Source organism: Cryptomeria japonica, chromosome 3 (genome assembly GCF_030272615.1).
Source record: "Cryptomeria japonica chromosome 3, Sugi_1.0, whole genome shotgun sequence".
Classification (NCBI taxonomy): Eukaryota; Viridiplantae; Streptophyta; class Pinopsida; order Cupressales; family Cupressaceae; genus Cryptomeria; species Cryptomeria japonica.
In genome coordinates this window covers 811,442,062-811,450,740 of record NC_081407.1, presented here as the reverse complement: position 1 = coordinate 811,450,740, position 8,679 = coordinate 811,442,062, and positions in this window count along the sequence as shown.

The following is an 8,679-nucleotide window of genomic DNA, read 5'->3' as shown; positions in this document are numbered from 1 at the left end:
GTTTATTTGAATGGAATGTTATGCCATTTGGTTTATGTACTGCACCAACATATTTTCAAATAATAATGGACCAAGCTCTCAAGCACCTCAAAGATTTTTGTGATGTCTATATTGATGATATAATTGTTTTTTTTTATAATGTTTTTGACCATATTGAGCAATTGAGAAAATTGTATACATCAATAAAGAAAAATGGAATTTTATTATCAGCAAATAAAATGGTGGTTGGTCAGACAGAAATAGACTTCCTTGGGTTACAAGGGAAAGTTAAAACTCCAACCTCATGTTCTCAAAAGAATCCAAGAATTTCTAGATGTATTGACAGATAAACAACAAATTCAGAGGTTTCTTGAGTGTTTGAATTATGTAGCACCATTCTATAAGGAATTGGCAAAAGATAGGAAAAGGATTCAAGATCAACTCAAGGAATCATCTTCTGGATGGAATTATCAAACTACAAAAGCAGTTCAACAAATCAAGACCAAATGCCAAAGCCTACCTAGTCTTCAGATTCCAGCCTCGAGTAATCCACTAATTCTATATATTGATGCTTCTGACACAACATGGTCTGTTGTTTTGATACAAGAATTTTCAGATAAAAGGACGGAGATTTGTGGCTACCGGTCTGGAACATTTACAGATACAGAATCCCGATATCACATTTATGAAAAAGAGATTCTTGTTGTTAAAAAAAGAATTGAGAAATTTGAAATATTTCTCAAACTAGAGTATTTTGTGTTAAGAACATATAGCCAAGCTATGGGGAGCCTTATGAAGAAGAAACCCAATAAAGATATTGCACAAGAGAGAATTGCCCATTGGTATTTTGAATTTCTTGGGTATGATTTTGATATTGAATGGATAAAAGGGGAAAATAATCCAGTTGCAAATTCCTTAACGAGAGAACTAGCAGAAGCTATTCAAATTCAAGTTGGTGATTCAATACCTGATGGGAATTATTAGATGGGAGTATTATAGAAATTCCACTGCAAATTATTACTTCACTTGCCGAAGTATGGATTTTAGATAAATGGATGCAAAATATCAAAAGACTCATCCTAGAATATCATGACCAAATAATTCATTCTTCTTCAGAAGAAGAAAAGTTCTTAAAAGCATTTGGGTTATCATATGCTCCAATTGCTTTCACTTGCATAAACCATTGTTCTATGGATATATAGATTACAAGGTTTCAATCCTTATGTTGGACCAATCCAACAAAAATGAATTTCCTTAAATGTTGTAAGTTTGGACTCATTAATAGTATCACTTTCCTGCAAAGTGAGTTTGAAGATTATGCAAATATTTTTACTCCAAACTTCCCACCTGATATGAGACAATTCTTTAATCTCGTACACAAAAACTTGTTTCATGCCATTTTTGAAGGAATGGTTGATTATTTAGTTGAACTAGGAGGATATTTTCTTCCAAGGATTGAATTCTATCCCCTCACATATCCATGGTTTCTGGAAGTAATGATTGAGGATGTAATGCCAAGTTTATTTCCTGCTAAACTAGCTGTCAGCACAGAATGGGACATTGTAAGAGGAGAAAAACAAGTCAGAATAGTCCATGCATTCCAACTAATATCACAAAGAACATAGCAGAATAGACTCAAATTTTTAGTGATATATATATATATATAGTATATATGTATATGTATGTATGTATTATATATATGTATGTATGTATATATACATAAATATATATACATACATATATATGTATATATGTATGTATATATATATATTTATTTATGTATATGTACATAGATATATATGTATGTATGTATATATACATATATATTGTTGGTATTGTGTTGTCATTGATGTCAACCGATAAGCAAGCAAAGAGACAAATTGCAGGACCCGGATAAGAAGATGAAAGGATGTGAAATGCTTGCCACTTTGGCAAAACAATTGAGGATTGTCACCGATAAATGTTAACATGTCCTAATCGACAAAACATAGAAGTGCATGATATGAAGGTTAATTGGTTAGTGTATACCGGTAGTATGTTTGGTCGGTGACCAAGTTTGAACTGACACAGTCAAGTGAATTGGATCTTGACAGAGATGTCACATGGACTCCAGATGGTGAACATGCAGTGGTAGGTGAATGGTGCATCAACGTGGTAGTTGCCAATTAGATCGATATTAAATGAAGACTATAGAAATCACGGATCAATTGCAGAGGATTGCGGCTTGAACCAGATCGAAAGGAAACAACTGGATCATTTATTGTAGTCAACAAAATCAAAGCTGATGAACAGGATCCAGTTTGCTAAATATAGTAAACTTATATTGGAAGGATCAAAAATGTCATTGATGTATGATTTATTGTAGGTTGTAAATCCAAGAAATAAGATTTGATTTGATTTGATACAGACTGAGTCAGTGAATAAAACCCTAGGCGCGTAAAATCTTGAACTTTGTTTTTGGTGGGAAAGCATGTGTATAAATATGCAGATCAAAGACTTAAGTAGTTTGATGTTGGATGTGTGATGAGAAAGTGTGATCATTCTAGATGAGAGCTGATCAGTCTGAGCATTCATAGAAAAATATTGAAGTGACTGACTGTTAGAAGAAGAACCAGTACAAGAGGTTTAACCGACAAGGTGAAGGTAACTGGTAAACTGTTACAAAGCATAACAGTCCATCAAACTGGTAGAGATTGTACCGGTAAGGTAGCCGCTGAGAGTGAAGTAGAGCAGAGAGAATGTGAGAGGAGATCTAGCTAGGTAGAAGCTGAGTTAAAGAGGATTCAAAAAGAGAGAACTTAGATCCGGTAGAGAAGAAGCAGTGTGATAGAAAATAGTTCAACCGACAAAGTGAATGGGTTGCAAAGGTGACAAAACTCATTGTAACAAGGTGCTTGTCATTGTATTGATTTTATATCTCATTATATTTCACTGAGTGGGTGCTCAGTGTAGGGGTTGGTGCTCAGAATAGATTAGAGGTTGGTGCTCCTTTGGGTAGGTGCCCATAAATTGTTAGGGGTTAGTCCCCTAAAACATTTTAAAATTGTTATTTCATTGTGAGGTTGGATTGGAGCAGTAGATCTCCAGCAACATTTCTCATCGAGATTTTTCCCACATTGGATTTTCCTCGTATATCTGGTGTTATGTGATGTGCTCTTGTGTGTGGTTGCTTGTTAGTGTTTTCATTATCCTGTCGATTGTACACATTGTTTTAAATTGTTTATAATCACTGATTCACCCCCCTCTCAGTGATATCTTGTGTTCTACAATTGGTATCAAAGCCTTAGGTTCCCTGATTGTCAAATATTTCTCTATCTTGGGTAGATTTTGGTTTAAGAACATAATGACAAGGAATTAATCCTCCTCCTCCAAAGCTCCCATGTTTGATGGTGCCAACTATGCCTTCTGGACCAGAAGAATGGAAACCTATCTATCTTCCCTAGGTTTTGATGTTTGGATGTTTGTGAAGAATTGGTATACTATCCCTAATGTCCCCCCTACAAATCCAGATGCTAAGGAGTATGAAAACAATGCCAAGGCCAAGCATGCTATTCTCAATGGATTGTTTGATAATGAGTTTGTTAAGGTTATGCACTGCTCTTCCGCTAAGGAAACTTGGGATAAGTTGAAGAGATTATTTGAAGGAGATGTCAAGATCAAGGAGGCTAAACTGTAAACACTAAGAGCTCTGCAATAGAAGAAGCCAAGGATCTGAAAACCTTTTCAATGGATGAGTTATTCATGTTAGAGTATTCAGGTATTTACTTGATTAATTAAATATTATTTGTTTAATTATTCAAGTTCCTTTTATCTCTTTACACTTAAGCTAACTTTATGTGCATATAATTAATTATTTTAATTAATTATTATGTGCAAACCTAGGTTTTCCCTTTTAGGGTTTCTTGACCTATTAAAGGTTGAGTTATTTCTTTTCATTGTATGAAGAAAGATTATTATTGACAATACATTTTGGAGATTATTGAGCTCTCATCTTTTGGAGCATATTTTTCCTGTGTATTCTTTCCTTCTGTGATTTGCTTCATTGCTTCTCCTTGTAACAGGTTTTTCAGCTTGCAGAGATTATTTGGGCTCCTGTGGTGTTGTATTTTCTCAACTCCTATATGGTATCAAAGCTTCAGATTTGCAGCTACCTGTTCTTGTTTTGAGAATTTTTACTTTGGAAGCAGATCTGGGGTTTTAGGAATTTTTTTTGTGTGTGCTTAGGGTTAAGGTTTTTTTCTGAGCACTTTGGACCTAAACGGACCTCACCATCGTGCTCAAAAGGCCCAAAAACCCCTATAGTCATATAAAATTTGTCCTTTTTTGACTCTTGAGCATTTGGGTGATTTTTTTCTCCAAATCCAAGTCGTACGCCCTGGCACGCATTTTGAGAAAAAAATTCAATTTTTTTTTTTTGTCTTTTTACAGCATGCAGGCCAAATTTTGATTTTTTATTAAAAAAATCAAGAGGCGAATAGGTTTTTCTTTTAAATTTTTTTTTTTTTTGGGTTTTCGATTTTGTGGGTACCGCAGGGTACCGGACTGACAGGCCTATCAGACCTATCAGTCTGGCCTCTGCAGCCCCCGTCGGCGGTCCCTCCGGCCCCCATCGGCTTCCCTATTTCCTCCGACAGCCGATAGTTTTTTCTCGGCCCCCACCGGTCCTCTGGCTCCCCGACCTCCTGCCGCCGCCGCCTGCGGCCCCCCGCCACCGTCAGCCTTGGCCCTTGCCGCCTCCGCCTGCGGCCCCGCTGCCGCCAGGCTCCTCTGCGCCCGTCGCTGCTCCCTACAACCCCACCACCGCCAGCCCTGGCCCTTGCGCCTCCGCCTGCAGCCCCGCCGCCGCCGGGCTCCTCTACGCCCACCGCTGCTCCCTGCGACCCTGCCACCGCCGGCCCTAGCCCTTGCCGCCTTCGCCTACAGCCCCGCTACCGCCGTGCCGCCCAGTGGCTGTGCACCACATGCGAGTGCTGCTCCACCCGGGTTGCCACCGGAGCGTCGCTTCTTGGCCTCCTCCGCCCAAACAAGCCACCAGACCTCTTTTTTGGCCTTTTTCAGGGGGGGTTTGGTTTTTTGGCTCTATCTTGGGCATACAGAGTTGTTTTTTCAAAAATGAATAGGTGTCAGAAAGCTAGTTCCGAGCTAAACCTCATCATGTTGGTAATTTTTTTAATTTTGCTATTTGACTGTGTTTTTTTTCAGTCAAAGTGAGGTATTGTTTTTACACTCTGGGAGACGTAGAATGAGCATTCAACCTCTGTTTTTTGAAAACTTTATATTTTCGGAAAGCGTGTGCTGTGTACTTTCCAAAAATATGATTTTTATTTCTAGATTCTGCTCCATGAATATTTTATTCAGTTTTTTTCTTTTCAGCACTCTGGTGGATATCGTGGTTGTTTCAAGTCCTGGGATCTCTTTTCTGAGTAGGGTGTCTCTGTTTTGATTCTCATTTCTATTTCCAGTCTTCTTATCATTGTAGCTTGTATTTATGCAAATGCACTAAGATAAAGTGCCATCATGTATTGTTTACTTGGAATCTTGCATATCTTGTGTCTTGTTGTACATGCACTATTGATCAAGTGCCATGAGGGGGTTGATGTTTGCCTGTTGTTTGCCATCTTCCTTTGTCCAGTGAGTGTTCCTTCCATGACATTCACCTTCCACAACATTCACCTCATGATGATGTGTCTCAACACCTTTGATGTTCTTGGTTCTTCGTCATGCAGTTGTTTTTGGCTGTCCTTTTCAGTGTTCATGTTCCTCTCCCACTTCCGCATTATGGGGAGGTTTATCCTGTTGGTTCTCCTGCTTCTGTGGTTCGATTGATCAACTCTTTAGGCTTTGGTTTCTCATGCCATCTGTATCTTTGATTTCAGTTGTTTTTGCCTTTTTTGCCTCTTGATTCGAGTAGTGTCATTTGAGGACACTCATGCAGATTATAGTCTTCTCTACCTGGTCATGTTCTAGTTCAGTGGATGTTCTTCAAATCAGCAGTTATTCTTCGACAAAGTTTGCAGGTTCTTCATGCTTCAGTGATATTCTTTTCCATCTCTTTTTGGAGTAGAGTTTTGTTCCCATGTGGTTTTCTCTATTTCTCCAGTTCATAGAGATTTCATTGTATTTGGGTACCTGATTAGGCCTTGTTGTTGGGACCCATCTTTATTGCTTTCATTAGCTGTTCTAGGTTTTAGCTTCTCCCTAAGTCTAGCTTAAGGGGGGGTGTTAGAGTATTCAGGTATTTACTTGATTAATTAAACATTATTTGTTTAATTATTTAAGTTCCCTTTATCTCTTTTACACTTAAGCTAACTTTAGGTGCATATAATTAATTATTTTAATTAATTATTATGTGCAAACCTAGGTTTTCCCTTTTAGGGTTTCTTGACCTATTAAAGGTTGAGTTCTTTCTTTTCATTGTATGAAGAAGGATTATTATTGACAATACATTTTGGAGATTACTGAGCTCTCATCTTTTGGAGCATATTTTTCCTATGTATTCTTTCCTTCCGTGATTTGCTTCATTGCTTCTCCTTGTAACAGGTTTTTCAGCTTACAGAGATTATTTGGGCTCCTGTGGTGTTGTATTTTCTCAACTCCTATAATTCGAGTCTCTAACTGCTTATGAGATGAGAACAACCAGTGAAGAAACTTCAAGGAAAGAGGTTGCTTTCAACTCCATCAAAAAGGGTAAGGAATAAATTGCTCATGGAGAAATTAGTGAAGACTCGGATATAGTGGTAGAAAACTTTGTAAGGAAGCTTAAAAGAGGATCCGATAAGTACAAAGGAAAATTGTCTTTCAAATGTTTTAACTATGGAAAAATATGACACTTTGCTTCAAAATATCCCTATGGTGAGAATGCTGGAGAGGAGCAACAAAGCACTAGCAGAACCTCGGGTAAGGATAAAAAGAAGAAAGCCTATCGATAAGAGAGAATAAGCTACCGAAAGTAGAACAACCTATATACTTTTGAAGATGATTCTACAGATGAAGAAAGTGTCTCAGAAGGTGACTACTGTGAGGATGAAAGAGAAAATAATCTCTTCATGGAACAAGATGAATCGGTTGATGGAGCTAATGAAGATGAAGACATTGAAGTTGAAGTGGACTTGGAAGGTGAGCTCATAAGTGCTCTTGAGGAGTTGAGAGAAACAAGAAGGGAACTCAAGAAGTGTATGTGTGCTGCTGCAGAAGAAAAAGATCATTTAGAGCAATTTGTGGAGGAGTACAAGAAAACAATTTTTGATCTGAAACTCCAGTTGGAAGAAGCTAAAAGGATATGTGAAGTTACATCCTCTAATTTGATAAAGAAGGAGAAGGATCATCAGAATCTGGAAGAAGAAATTGTAAGGCTCATAAAGGAGCTTGAAAAGAGCAAGAATGAATTAAAGATGAGGAGAAAATATGAAAGTAGCACTAAAGCCTTGGACAAGATGTTGAGTAATCAAAAGCACTCAAAAGATACCAGAGGTATAAGATCTGAGGAGGGACAGAACTCCAACAGCAAAGACACACCCTGTAAGGAGATACAGTTTACTTCTTCAAGTGAAAGTAAATAAAAACAAACCTTTACAGTCAGCAAAGCTACTAATAAGAAGACCTATGATGAAGCTACAAGAAATTAGTGTGTGAACCCGAATGCTCAAACTTTGAACCGAAAGGCTCACTCATTGTACCAAAACATAGATCCTAAAGGCAAGCCCAAGGTTGATAATGAAGGGTTCACTAGAGTCAATAATGTGAGGAGAAGACACCCGGTGAGACAAAGGTTTGTTGGTCCAAAGAGACAAGATTGGTATGTACCCAAATTCCATGGTTACTGTCACCAGTGTAATAAGTTTGGACATAAAATTGTTGATTGTAGTTTAATGCATAAGCCCATCATAGTTTTGAAAATAGAAATCCGTTTTCTATGCTCTGGGAAATGAATGTTATTTGTTATCAGTGTAATGGGTTTGGTCATAGGAGTTATGAATGTTGGAGAAGTTAGTCGGTATCCTACAATAGTTTTTTAAGTTCATCTTTCAATGTCAATGTGAAATGCTATCATTGTCAAAATGTTGGCCACATTGCAAACTTAGAACAACTAAGCAAAAGAAGTTAGTATCGGATTAGAAATCGAAAGCAAAACTAGAGCAGAAAGGTGTTGCAGGAAAGGAGAAGGAAGCCAAACAGTTTTGGGTAGAAAATGATAAGAATAAGACTGAGTCAAGTCTGATTGTCTAGATTTCCCTGCATGCAAAAGGAATAAATTTATGGGTAGTTGACAGTGGTTGTTCCAATCACATGACCGAAGACAAAAAGAAGTTCATCAATTTTGAAGATTGGAATGGAGGTTTGGTGAGGTTCGGAGACAACTCTTCCATCAAGATAAAAGGCAAAGGTACTCTGAACATAGATGGAAAATTAAAAGCACATGATGTACACTATGTGGAAGGCCTAAAACATAAATCTTTGAGTGTGAGTCAAATGTGTGACAAAGGATACAAGTTCACTTTTGACTCTACCGGTTGTCAGATAAGAAAGGAGAGTACCAGATAGATTGTTGCAAATTGAAAAAGAATAGATGGAAATGTGTACAATCCGAAGGAATGCTTTGAGTCCCAATACTTGATGGGACAAGTAGATGAGAGTTGGTTGTGGCACAGAATATTAGGCCATATAAACTTTGATAATTTGGTTAAAGTGAGCAAGAAAGGC